The following is a 13,103-nucleotide window of genomic DNA, read 5'->3' as shown; positions in this document are numbered from 1 at the left end:
ATGTTGTCAACCTCTAGATCCCTTACATGCCTGCACTTTTCGGCTTGCTGCTGCTGCAATCCACGCGTTTTAGATCTGCATAACTCCACCTCTTTAAACACAGCACCTTCACCCCCTGCTGTTCCCACCCGCCTCAACACCGTTGGAAGGGAGGAGAACCAATTAAGGCGGGGGGTGGGGTGGAACGAGCAGCTGTCTACCCTTAGCAGGAGGGCTCCTGATTACATACCTCTCCTGCTGCTGCTGCTGCTGGCTGTCCAGCAGCAGACTGAAGGTGGCTGCTGCTGTGCACAGGTATATAAAGGCTCAGAGCCTATTATGACACGCGCAGCCAGCGTTCCATTGCCACATTCCATCTACTGCAGGCAGGATACCTGGCTGGCTGAATGTCGCTGAGAAGCTCACAGAGACCGCCATAAGCAACAGTTTAACAGAATGCCACAGACTAATCAACCAAACTTTTTGGGTTGGGTTCTCTTTTATAGTCTGCAGGCATTAAATGAAAGAAGTCAGTGTTCCAGCAGAAGGAGACAACGTTTCAGAAAAGGCATTGTAGCAAACCAAAAAAGAAATTTTAAGCGCAGCAGAGTAACCAGCGCACATACCTGTTAGCTCAGGTGAGTTTAAAAGGCTGCTGTTGATAACAAGGGCATTTGCTAAATAGATGGTGTGTGTGCAACAATATACTGAAAGGTCAATTATATTGTGCAGCTTATCTCACCACCTGTAGTTATTTAGGTGAAAGCTCCAAAATGCTTGCCTAATATGTCTGTTTATCCAAAAGGAAGTAAAAAGGGAGAGCTAGAAAGATAGCATTGCATCACATTACATGGCAATGCAATGCACAGTTGCTGAAGTTGAACCAAAATGAGCTTGTAATCTGGCTTCTGCAACTTTGAACATGAAAAATCCAATGAGGAGAAGAAAAGCAAAGCCAAAGAGTCCATCCCAAAATCCGACAAACAAGCAAAATGAACAAAAAACATTGAATTCAATTCTTTCTGATTTTAGAAACTGCATTAAAGAAGGGGTGCACCGGTCCTGGAGATACTGCAATACCAGGTCAATGCGTGGAGTGGACAGAGCAAGCTCTTTTTCCATCTCCCTGTTCTAAAAATCCATTTAATATATGGTCCCCAGATAGGGGACGTATCAGATATTAAACTGATAAGAACAGATACTACACTTGATCTTAGCCAAAAGGCCGAGAAGCGATAACCAGAATTGGTTTCAAACTACGGAGCCACCCAAGGATCCTGAAAAGTCCATTTGTGGAGATGAGCTCCTGGACTCCCGTTAAGAAGACATGTTGTCAACCTCTAGATCCCTTACATGCCTGCACTTTTCGGCTTGCTGCTGCTGCAATCCACGCGTTTTAGATCTGCATAACTCCACCTCTTTAAACACAGCACCTTCACCCCCTGCTGTTCCCACCCGCCTCAACACCGTTGGAAGGGAGGAGAACCAATTAAGGCGGGGGGTGGGGTGGAACGAGCAGCTGTCTACCCTTAGCAGGAGGGCTCCTGATTACATACCTCTCCTGCTGCTGCTGCTGCTGGCTGTCCAGCAGCAGACTGAAGGTGGCTGCTGCTGTGCACAGGTATATAAAGGCTCAGAGCCTATTATGACACGCGCAGCCAGCGTTCCATTGCCACATTCCATCTACTGCAGGCAGGATACCTGGCTGGCTGAATGTCGCTGAGAAGCTCACAGAGACCGCCATAAGCAACAGTTTAACAGAATGCCACAGACTAATCAACCAAACTTTTTGGGTTGGGTTCTCTTTTATAGTCTGCAGGCATTAAATGAAAGAAGTCAGTGTTCCAGCAGAAGGAGACAACGTTTCAGAAAAGGCATTGTAGCAAACCAAAAAAGAAATTTTAAGCGCAGCAGAGTAACCAGCGCACATACCTGTTAGCTCAGGTGAGTTTAAAAGGCTGCTGTTGATAACAAGGGCATTTGCTAAATAGATGGTGTGTGTGCAACAATATACTGAAAGGTCAATTATATTGTGCAGCTTATCTCACCACCTGTAGTTATTTAGGTGAAAGCTCCAAAATGCTTGCCTAATATGTCTGTTTATCCAAAAGGAAGTAAAAAGGGAGAGCTAGAAAGATAGCATTGCATCACATTACATGGCAATGCAATGCACAGTTGCTGAAGTTGAACCAAAATGAGCTTGTAATCTGGCTTCTGCAACTTTGAACATGAAAAATCCAATGAGGAGAAGAAAAGCAAAGCCAAAGAGTCCATCCCAAAATCCGACAAACAAGCAAAATGAACCAAAAACATTGAATTCAATTCTTTCTGATTTTAGAAACTGCATTAAAGAAGGGGTGCACCGGTCCTGGAGATAATGCAATACCAGGTCAATGCGTGGAGTGGACAGAGCAAGCTCTTTTTCCATCTCCCTGTTCTAAAAATCCATTTAATATATGGTCCCCAGATAGGGGACGTATCAGATATTAAACTGATAAGAACAGATACTACACTTGATCTTAGCCAAAAGGCCGAGAAGCGATAACCAGAATTGGTTTCAAACTACGGAGCCACCCAAGGATCCTGAAAAGTCCATTTGTGGAGATGAGCTCCTGGACTCCCGTTAAGAAGACATGTTGTCAACCTCTAGATCCCTTACATGCCTGCACTTTTCGGCTTGCTGCTGCTGCAATCCACGCGTTTTAGATTTGCATAACTCCACCTCTTTAAACACAGCACCTTCACCCCCTGCTGTTCCCACCCGCCTCAACACCGTTGGAAGGGAGGAGAACCAATTAAGGCGGGGGGTGGGGTGGAACGAGCAGCTGTCTACCCTTAGCAGGAGGGCTCTTGATTACATACCTCTCCTGCTGCTGCTGCTGCTGGCTGTCCAGCAGCAGACTGAAGGTGGCTGCTGCTGTGCACAGGTATATAAAGGCTCAGAGCCTATTATGACACGCGCAGCCAGCGTTCCATTGCCACATTCCATCTACTGCAGGCAGGATACCTGGCTGGCTGAATGTCGCTGAGAAGCTCACAGAGACCGCCATAAGCAACAGTTTAACAGAATGCCACAGACTAATCAACCAAACTTTTTGGGTTGGGTTCTCTTTTATAGTCTGCAGGCATTAAATGAAAGAAGTCAGTGTTCCAGCAGAAGGAGACAACGTTTCAGAAAAGGCATTGTAGCAAACCAAAAAAGAAATTTTAAGCGCAGCAGAGTAACCAGCGCACATACCTGTTAGCTCAGGTGAGTTTAAAAGGCTGCTGTTGATAACAAGGGCATTTGCTAAATAGATGGTGTGTGTGCAACAATATACTGAAAGGTCAATTATATTGTGCAGCTTATCTCACCACCTGTAGTTATTTAGGTGAAAGCTCCAAAATGCTTGCCTAATATGTCTGTTTATCCAAAAGGAAGTAAAAAGGGAGAGCTAGAAAGATAGCATTGCATCACATTACATGGCAATGCAATGCACAGTTGCTGAAGTTGAACCAAAATGAGCTTGTAATCTGGCTTCTGCAACTTTGAACATGAAAAATCCAATGAGGAGAAGAAAAGCAAAGCCAAAGAGTCCATCCCAAAATCCGACAAACAAGCAAAATGAGCAAAAAACATTGAATTCAATTCTTTCTGATTTTAGAAACTGCATTAAAGAAGGGGTGCACCGGTCCTGGAGATACTGCAATACCAGGTCAATGCGTGGAGTGGACAGAGCAAGCTCTTTTTCCATCTCCCTGTTCTAAAAATCCATTTAATATATGGTCCCCAGATAGGGGACGTATCAGATATTAAACTGATAAGAACAGATACTACACTTGATCTTAGCCAAAAGGCCGAGAAGCGATAACCAGAATTGGTTTCAAACTACGGAGCCACCCAAGGATCCTGAAAAGTCCATTTGTGGAGATGAGCTCCTGGACTCCCGTTAAGAAGACATGTTGTCAACCTCTAGATCCCTTACATGCCTGCACTTTTCGGCTTGCTGCTGCTGCAATCCACGCGTTTTAGATCTGCATAACTCCACCTCTTTAAACACAGCACCTTCACCCCCTGCTGTTCCCACCCGCCTCAACACCGTTGGAAGGGAGGAGAACCAATTAAGGCGGGGGGTGGGGTGGAACGAGCAGCTGTCTACCCTTAGCAGGAGGGCTCCTGATTACATACCTCTCCTGCTGCTGCTGCTGCTGGCTGTCCAGCAGCAGACTGAAGGTGGCTGCTGCTGTGCACAGGTATATAAAGGCTCAGAGCCTATTATGACACGCGCAGCCAGCGTTCCATTGCCACATTCCATCTACTGCAGGCAGGATACCTGGCTGGCTGAATGTCGCTGAGAAGCTCACAGAGACCGCCATAAGCAACAGTTTAACAGAATGCCACAGACTAATCAACCAAACTTTTTGGGTTGGGTTCTCTTTTATAGTCTGCAGGCATTAAATGAAAGAAGTCAGTGTTCCAGCAGAAGGAGACAACGTTTCAGAAAAGGCATTGTAGCAAACCAAAAAAGAAATTTTAAGCGCAGCAGAGTAACCAGCGCACATACCTGTTAGCTCAGGTGAGTTTAAAAGGCTGCTGTTGATAACAAGGGCATTTGCTAAATAGATGGTGTGTGTGCAACAATATACTGAAAGGTCAATTATATTGTGCAGCTTATCTCACCACCTGTAGTTATTTAGGTGAAAGCTCCAAAATGCTTGCCTAATATGTCTGTTTATCCAAAAGGAAGTAAAAAGGGAGAGCTAGAAAGATAGCATTGCATCACATTACATGGCAATGCAATGCACAGTTGCTGAAGTTGAACCAAAATGAGCTTGTAATCTGGCTTCTGCAACTTTGAACATGAAAAATCCAATGAGGAGAAGAAAAGCAAAGCCAAAGAGTCCATCCCAAAATCCGACAAACAAGCAAAATGAACAAAAAACATTGAATTCAATTCTTTCTGATTTTAGAAACTGCATTAAAGAAGGGGTGCACCGGTCCTGGAGATACTGCAATACCAGGTCAATGCGTGGAGTGGACAGAGCAAGCTCTTTTTCCATCTCCCTGTTCTAAAAATCCATTTAATATATGGTCCCCAGATAGGGGACGTATCAGATATTAAACTGATAAGAACAGATACTACACTTGATCTTAGCCAAAAGGCCGAGAAGCGATAACCAGAATTGGTTTCAAACTACGGAGCCACCCAAGGATCCTGAAAAGTCCATTTGTGGAGATGAGCTCCTGGACTCCCGTTAAGAAGACATGTTGTCAACCTCTAGATCCCTTACATGCCTGCACTTTTCGGCTTGCTGCTGCTGCAATCCACGCGTTTTAGATCTGCATAACTCCACCTCTTTAAACACAGCACCTTCACCCCCTGCTGTTCCCACCCGCCTCAACACCGTTGGAAGGGAGGAGAACCAATTAAGGCGGGGGGTGGGGTGGAACGAGCAGCTGTCTACCCTTAGCAGGAGGGCTCCTGATTACATACCTCTCCTGCTGCTGCTGCTGCTGGCTGTCCAGCAGCAGACTGAAGGTGGCTGCTGCTGTGCACAGGTATATAAAGGCTCAGAGCCTATTATGACACGCGCAGCCAGCGTTCCATTGCCACATTCCATCTACTGCAGGCAGGATACCTGGCTGGCTGAATGTCGCTGAGAAGCTCACAGAGACCGCCATAAGCAACAGTTTAACAGAATGCCACAGACTAATCAACCAAACTTTTTGGGTTGGGTTCTCTTGTATAGTCTGCAGGCATTAAATGAAAGAAGTCAGTGTTCCAGCAGAAGGAGACAACGTTTCAGAAAAGGCATTGTAGCAAACCAAAAAAGAAATTTTAAGCGCAGCAGAGTAACCAGCGCACATACCTGTTAGCTCAGGTGAGTTTAAAAGGCTGCTGTTGATAACAAGGGCATTTGCTAAATAGATGGTGTGTGTGCAACAATATACTGAAAGGTCAATTATATTGTGCAGCTTATCTCACCACCTGTAGTTATTTAGGTGAAAGCTCCAAAATGCTTGCCTAATATGTCTGTTTATCCAAAAGGAAGTAAAAAGGGAGAGCTAGAAAGATAGCATTGCATCACATTACATGGCAATGCAATGCACAGTTGCTGAAGTTGAACCAAAATGAGCTTGTAATCTGGCTTCTGCAACTTTGAACATGAAAAATCCAATGAGGAGAAGAAAAGCAAAGCCAAAGAGTCCATCCCAAAATCCGACAAACAAGCAAAATGAACAAAAAACATTGAATTCAATTCTTTCTGATTTTAGAAACTGCATTAAAGAAGGGGTGCACCGGTCCTGGAGATACTGCAATACCAGGTCAATGCGTGGAGTGGACAGAGCAAGCTCTTTTTCCATCTCCCTGTTCTAAAAATCCATTTAATATATGGTCCCCAGATAGGGGACGTATCAGATATTAAACTGATAAGAACAGATACTACACTTGATCTTAGCCAAAAGGCCGAGAAGCGATAACCAGAATTGGTTTCAAACTACGGAGCCACCCAAGGATCCTGAAAAGTCCATTTGTGGAGATGAGCTCCTGGACTCCCGTTAAGAAGACATGTTGTCAACCTCTAGATCCCTTACATGCCTGCACTTTTCGGCTTGCTGCTGCTGCAATCCACGCGTTTTAGATCTGCATAACTCCACCTCTTTAAACACAGCACCTTCACCCCCTGCTGTTCCCACCCGCCTCAACACCGTTGGAAGGGAGGAGAACCAATTAAGGCGGGGGGTGGGGTGGAACGAGCAGCTGTCTACTCTTAGCAGGAGGGCTCCTGATTACATACCTCTCCTGCTGCTGCTGCTGCTGGCTGTCCAGCAGCAGACTGAAGGTGGCTGCTGCTGTGCACAGGTATATAAAGGCTCAGAGCCTATTATGACACGCGCAGCCAGCGTTCCATTGCCACATTCCATCTACTGCAGGCAGGATACCTGGCTGGCTGAATGTCGCTGAGAAGCTCACAGAGACCGCCATAAGCAACAGTTTAACAGAATGCCACAGACTAATCAACCAAACTTTTTGGGTTGGGTTCTCTTTTATAGTCTGCAGGCATTAAATGAAAGAAGTCAGTGTTCCAGCAGAAGGAGACAACGTTTCAGAAAAGGCATTGTAGCAAACCAAAAAAGAAATTTTAAGCGCAGCAGAGTAACCAGCGCACATACCTGTTAGCTCAGGTGAGTTTAAAAGGCTGCTGTTGATAACAAGGGCATTTGCTAAATAGATGGTGTGTGTGCAACAATATACTGAAAGGTCAATTATATTGTGCAGCTTATCTCACCACCTGTAGTTATTTAGGTGAAAGCTCCAAAATGCTTGCCTAATATGTCTGTTTATCCAAAAGGAAGTAAAAAGGGAGAGCTAGAAAGATAGCATTGCATCACATTACATGGCAATGCAATGCACAGTTGCTGAAGTTGAACCAAAATGAGCTTGTAATCTGGCTTCTGCAACTTTGAACATGAAAAATCCAATGAGGAGAAGAAAAGCAAAGCCAAAGAGTCCATCCCAAAATCCGACAAACAAGCAAAATGAACAAAAAACATTGAATTCAATTCTTTCTGATTTTAGAAACTGCATTAAAGAAGGGGTGCACCGGTCCTGGAGATACTGCAATACCAGGTCAATGCGTGGAGTGGACAGAGCAAGCTCTTTTTCCATCTCCCTGTTCTAAAAATCCATTTAATATATGGTCCCCAGATAGGGGACGTATCAGATATTAAACTGATAAGAACAGATACTACACTTGATCTTAGCCAAAAGGCCGAGAAGCGATAACCAGAATTGGTTTCAAACTACGGAGCCACCCAAGGATCCTGAAAAGTCCATTTGTGGAGATGAGCTCCTGGACTCCCGTTAAGAAGACATGTTGTCAACCTCTAGATCCCTTACATGCCTGCACTTTTCGGCTTGCTGCTGCTGCAATCCACGCGTTTTAGATCTGCATAACTCCACCTCTTTAAACACAGCACCTTCACCCCCTGCTGTTCCCACCCGCCTCAACACCGTTGGAAGGGAGGAGAACCAATTAAGGCGGGGGGTGGGGTGGAACGAGCAGCTGTCTACCCTTAGCAGGAGGGCTCCTGATTACATACCTCTCCTGCTGCTGCTGCTGCTGGCTGTCCAGCAGCAGACTGAAGGTGGCTGCTGCTGTGCACAGGTATATAAAGGCTCAGAGCCTATTATGACACGCGCAGCCAGCGTTCCATTGCCACATTCCATCTACTGCAGGCAGGATACCTGGCTGGCTGAATGTCGCTGAGAAGCTCACAGAGACCGCCATAAGCAACAGTTTAACAGAATGCCACAGACTAATCAACCAAACTTTTTGGGTTGGGTTCTCTTTTATAGTCTGCAGGCATTAAATGAAAGAAGTCAGTGTTCCAGCAGAAGGAGACAACGTTTCAGAAAAGGCATTGTAGCAAACCAAAAAAGAAATTTTAAGCGCAGCAGAGTAACCAGCGCACATACCTGTTAGCTCAGGTGAGTTTAAAAGGCTGCTGTTGATAACAAGGGCATTTGCTAAATAGATGGTGTGTGTGCAACAATATACTGAAAGGTCAATTATATTGTGCAGCTTATCTCACCACCTGTAGTTATTTAGGTGAAAGCTCCAAAATGCTTGCCTAATATGTCTGTTTATCCAAAAGGAAGTAAAAAGGGAGAGCTAGAAAGATAGCATTGCATCACATTACATGGCAATGCAATGCACAGTTGCTGAAGTTGAACCAAAATGAGCTTGTAATCTGGCTTCTGCAACTTTGAACATGAAAAATCCAATGAGGAGAAGAAAAGCAAAGCCAAAGAGTCCATCCCAAAATCCGACAAACAAGCAAAATGAACCAAAAACATTGAATTCAATTCTTTCTGATTTTAGAAACTGCATTAAAGAAGGGGTGCACCGGTCCTGGAGATACTGCAATACCAGGTCAATGCGTGGAGTGGACAGAGCAAGCTCTTTTTCCATCTCCCTGTTCTAAAAATCCATTTAATATATGGTCCCCAGATAGGGGACGTATCAGATATTAAACTGATAAGAACAGATACTACACTTGATCTTAGCCAAAAGGCCGAGAAGCGATAACCAGAATTGGTTTCAAACTACGGAGCCACCCAAGGATCCTGAAAAGTCCATTTGTGGAGATGAGCTCCTGGACTCCCGTTAAGAAGACATGTTGTCAACCTCTAGATCCCTTACATGCCTGCACTTTTCGGCTTGCTGCTGCTGCAATCCACGCGTTTTAGATCTGCATAACTCCACCTCTTTAAACACAGCACCTTCACCCCGTGCTGTTCCCACCCGCCTCAACACCGTTGGAAGGGAGGAGAACGAATTAAGGCGGGGGGTGGGGTGGAACGAGCAGCTGTCTACCCTTAGCAGGAGGGCTCCTGATTACATACCTCTCCTGCTGCTGCTGCTGCTGGCTGTCCAGCAGCAGACTGAAGGTGGCTGCTGCTGTGCACAGGTATATAAAGGCTCAGAGCCTATTATGACACGCGCAGCCAGCGTTCCATTGCCACATTCCATCTACTGCAGGCAGGATACCTGGCTGGCTGAATGTCGCTGAGAAGCTCACAGAGACCGCCATAAGCAACAGTTTAACAGAATGCCACAGACTAATCAACCAAACTTTTTGGGTTGGGTTCTCTTTTATAGTCTGCAGGCATTAAATGAAAGAAGTCAGTGTTCCAGCAGAAGGAGACAACGTTTCAGAAAAGGCATTGTAGCAAACCAAAAAAGAAATTTTAAGCGCAGCAGAGTAACCAGCGCACATACCTGTTAGCTCAGGTGAGTTTAAAAGGCTGCTGTTGATAACAAGGGCATTTGCTAAATAGATGGTGTGTGTGCAACAATATACTGAAAGGTCAATTATATTGTGCAGCTTATCTCACCACCTGTAGTTATTTAGGTGAAAGCTCCAAAATGCTTGCCTAATATGTCTGTTTATCCAAAAGGAAGTAAAAAGGGAGAGCTAGAAAGATAGCATTGCATCACATTACATGGCAATGCAATGCACAGTTGCTGAAGTTGAACCAAAATGAGCTTGTAATCTGGCTTCTGCAACTTTGAACATGAAAAATCCAATGAGGAGAAGAAAAGCAAAGCCAAAGAGTCCATCCCAAAATCCGACAAACAAGCAAAATGAACAAAAAACATTGAATTCAATTCTTTCTGATTTTAGAAACTGCATTAAAGAAGGGGTGCACCGGTCCTGGAGATACTGCAATACCAGGTCAATGCGTGGAGTGGACAGAGCAAGCTCTTTTTCCATCTCCCTGTTCTAAAAATCCATTTAATATATGGTCCCCAGATAGGGGACGTATCAGATATTAAACTGATAAGAACAGATACTACACTTGATCTTAGCCAAAAGGCCGAGAAGCGATAACCAGAATTGGTTTCAAACTACGGAGCAACCCAAGGATCCTGAAAAGTCCATTTGTGGAGATGAGCTCCTGGACTCCCGTTAAGAAGACATGTTGTCAACCTCTAGATCCCTTACATGCCTGCACTTTTCGGCTTGCTGCTGCTGCAATCCACGCGTTTTAGATCTGCATAACTCCACCTCTTTAAACACAGCACCTTCACCCCCTGCTGTTCCCACCCGCCTCAACACCGTTGGAAGGGAGGAGAACCAATTAAGGCGGGGGGTGGGGTGGAACGAGCAGCTGTCTACCCTTAGCAGGAGGGCTCCTGATTACATACCTCTCCTGCTGCTGCTGCTGCTGGCTGTCCAGCAGCAGACTGAAGGTGGCTGCTGCTGTGCACAGGTATATAAAGGCTCAGAGCCTAATATGACACGCGCAGCCAGCGTTCCATTGCCACATTCCATCTACTGCAGGCAGGATACCTGGCTGGCTGAATGTCGCTGAGAAGCTCACAGAGACCACCATAAGCAACAGTTTAACAGAATGCCACAGACTAATCAACCAAACTTTTTGGGTTGGGTTCTCTTTTATAGTCTGCAGGCATTAAATGAAAGAAGTCAGTGTTCCAGCAGAAGGAGACAACGTTTCAGAAAAGGCATTGTAGCAAACCAAAAAAGAAATTTTAAGCGCAGCAGAGTAACCAGCGCACATACCTGTTAGCTCAGGTGAGTTTAAAAGGCTGCTGTTGATAACAAGGGCATTTGCTAAATAGATGGTGTGTGTGCAACAATATACTGAAAGGTCAATTATATTGTGCAGCTTATCTCACCACCTGTAGTTATTTAGGTGAAAGCTCCAAAATGCTTGCCTAATATGTCTGTTTATCCAAAAGGAAGTAAAAAGGGAGAGCTAGAAAGATAGCATTGCATCACATTACATGGCAATGCAATGCACAGTTGCTGAAGTTGAACCAAAATGAGCTTGTAATCTGGCTTCTGCAACTTTGAACATGAAAAATCCAATGAGGAGAAGAAAAGCAAAGCCAAAGAGTCCATCCCAAAATCCGACAAACAAGCAAAATGAACAAAAAACATTGAATTCAATTCTTTCTGATTTTAGAAACTGCATTAAAGAAGGGGTGCACCGGTCCTGGAGATACTGCAATACCAGGTCAATGCGTGGAGTGGACAGAGCAAGCTCTTTTTCCATCTCCCTGTTCTAAAAATCCATTTAATATATGGTCCCCAGATAGGGGACGTATCAGATATTAAACTGATAAGAACAGATACTACACTTGATCTTAGCCAAAAGGCCGAGAAGCGATAACCAGAATTGGTTTCAAACTACGGAGCCACCCAAGGATCCTGAAAAGTCCATTTGTGGAGATGAGCTCCTGGACTCCCGTTAAGAAGACATGTTGTCAACCTCTAGATCCCTTACATGCCTGCACTTTTCGGCTTGCTGCTGCTGCAATCCACGCGTTTTAGATCTGCATAACTCCACCTCTTTAAACACAGCACCTTCACCCCCTGCTGTTCCCACCCGCCTCAACACCGTTGGAAGGGAGGAGAACCAATTAAGGCGGGGGGTGGGGTGGAACGAGCAGCTGTCTACCCTTAGCAGGAGGGCTCCTGATTACATACCTCTCCTGCTGCTGCTGCTGCTGGCTGTCCAGCAGCAGACTGAAGGTGGCTGCTGCTGTGCACAGGTATATAAAGGCTCAGAGCCTATTATGACACGCGCAGCCAGCGTTCCATTGCCACATTCCATCTACTGCAGGCAGGATACCTGGCTGGCTGAATGTCGCTGAGAAGCTCACAGAGACCGCCATAAGCAACAGTTTAACAGAATGCCACAGACTAATCAACCAAACTTTTTGGGTTGGGTTCTCTTTTATAGTCTGCAGGCATTAAATGAAAGAAGTCAGTGTTCCAGCAGAAGGAGACAACGTTTCAGAAAAGGCATTGTAGCAAACCAAAAAAGAAATTTTAAGCGCAGCAGAGTAACCAGCGCACATACCTGTTAGCTCAGGTGAGTTTAAAAGGCTGCTGTTGATAACAAGGGCATTTGCTAAATAGATGGTGTGTGTGCAACAATATACTGAAAGGTCAATTATATTGTGCAGCTTATCTCACCACCTGTAGTTATTTAGGTGAAAGCTCCAAAATGCTTGCCTAATATGTCTGTTTATCCAAAAGGAAGTAAAAAGGGAGAGCTAGAAAGATAGCATTGCATCACATTACATGGCAATGCAATGCACAGTTGCTGAAGTTGAACCAAAATGAGCTTGTAATCTGGCTTCTGCAACTTTGAACATGAAAAATCCAATGAGGAGAAGAAAAGCAAAGCCAAAGAGTCCATCCCAAAATCCGACAAACAAGCAAAATGAACAAAAAACATTGAATTCAATTCTTTCTGATTTTAGAAACTGCATTAAAGAAGGGGTGCACCGGTCCTGGAGATACTGCAATACCAGGTCAATGCGTGGAGTGGACAGAGCAAGCTCTTTTTCCATCTCCCTGTTCTAAAAATCCATTTAATATATGGTCCCCAGATAGGGGACGTATCAGATATTAAACTGATAAGAACAGATACTACACTTGATCTTAGCCAAAAGGCCGAGAAGCGATAACCAGAATTGGTTTCAAACTACGAAGCCACCCAAGGATCCTGAAAAGTCCATTTGTGGAGATGAGCTCCTGGACTCCCGTTAAGAAGACATGTTGTCAACCACTAGATCCCTTACATGCCTGCACTTTTCGG

The 13,103-nt window shown here is 44.9% G+C and overlaps 10 non-coding genes across 10 annotated transcripts; all 10 read right to left on the bottom strand.

The window, feature by feature from the left end:
• Positions 1-1,025: 1,025 nt before the first annotated feature.
• On the bottom strand, positions 1,026-1,216 carry LOC141177105 (U2 spliceosomal RNA). Its single transcript, XR_012253731.1, has one exon. It is a non-coding gene; the product is annotated as a U2 spliceosomal RNA (small nuclear RNA).
• Positions 1,217-2,331: 1,115 nt separating this feature from the next.
• On the bottom strand, positions 2,332-2,522 carry LOC141178450 (U2 spliceosomal RNA). Its single transcript, XR_012254734.1, has one exon. It is a non-coding gene; the product is annotated as a U2 spliceosomal RNA (small nuclear RNA).
• Positions 2,523-3,637: 1,115 nt separating this feature from the next.
• Positions 3,638-3,828, bottom strand: LOC141177104 (U2 spliceosomal RNA). The gene has a single exon (XR_012253730.1). It is a non-coding gene; the product is annotated as a U2 spliceosomal RNA (small nuclear RNA).
• Positions 3,829-4,943: 1,115 nt separating this feature from the next.
• LOC141177101 (U2 spliceosomal RNA) lies at positions 4,944-5,134 on the bottom strand. Its single transcript, XR_012253728.1, has one exon. It is a non-coding gene; the product is annotated as a U2 spliceosomal RNA (small nuclear RNA).
• Positions 5,135-6,249: 1,115 nt separating this feature from the next.
• On the bottom strand, positions 6,250-6,440 carry LOC141177100 (U2 spliceosomal RNA). The gene has a single exon (XR_012253727.1). It is a non-coding gene; the product is annotated as a U2 spliceosomal RNA (small nuclear RNA).
• A 1,115-nt stretch (positions 6,441-7,555) lies between these two features.
• On the bottom strand, positions 7,556-7,746 carry LOC141177099 (U2 spliceosomal RNA). Its single transcript, XR_012253726.1, has one exon. It is a non-coding gene; the product is annotated as a U2 spliceosomal RNA (small nuclear RNA).
• Positions 7,747-8,861: 1,115 nt separating this feature from the next.
• Positions 8,862-9,052, bottom strand: LOC141177098 (U2 spliceosomal RNA). The gene has a single exon (XR_012253725.1). It is a non-coding gene; the product is annotated as a U2 spliceosomal RNA (small nuclear RNA).
• A 1,115-nt stretch (positions 9,053-10,167) lies between these two features.
• On the bottom strand, positions 10,168-10,358 carry LOC141177097 (U2 spliceosomal RNA). The gene has a single exon (XR_012253724.1). It is a non-coding gene; the product is annotated as a U2 spliceosomal RNA (small nuclear RNA).
• Positions 10,359-11,473: 1,115 nt separating this feature from the next.
• On the bottom strand, positions 11,474-11,664 carry LOC141177096 (U2 spliceosomal RNA). Its single transcript, XR_012253723.1, has one exon. It is a non-coding gene; the product is annotated as a U2 spliceosomal RNA (small nuclear RNA).
• Positions 11,665-12,779: 1,115 nt separating this feature from the next.
• Positions 12,780-12,970, bottom strand: LOC141177095 (U2 spliceosomal RNA). Its single transcript, XR_012253722.1, has one exon. It is a non-coding gene; the product is annotated as a U2 spliceosomal RNA (small nuclear RNA).
• Between the last annotated feature and the right edge of the window lie 133 nt (positions 12,971-13,103).

Source organism: Phyllobates terribilis, unplaced genomic scaffold, assembly GCF_046119375.1.
Source record: "Phyllobates terribilis strain yellow unplaced genomic scaffold, ASM4611937v1 Scaffold_27__1_contigs__length_16484149, whole genome shotgun sequence".
In the NCBI taxonomy this organism is placed as follows: domain Eukaryota; kingdom Metazoa; phylum Chordata; class Amphibia; order Anura; family Dendrobatidae; genus Phyllobates; species Phyllobates terribilis.
The sequence above is the reverse complement of the archived record's forward strand: the minus strand, read 5'-3'. Positions and strand labels throughout refer to the sequence as shown.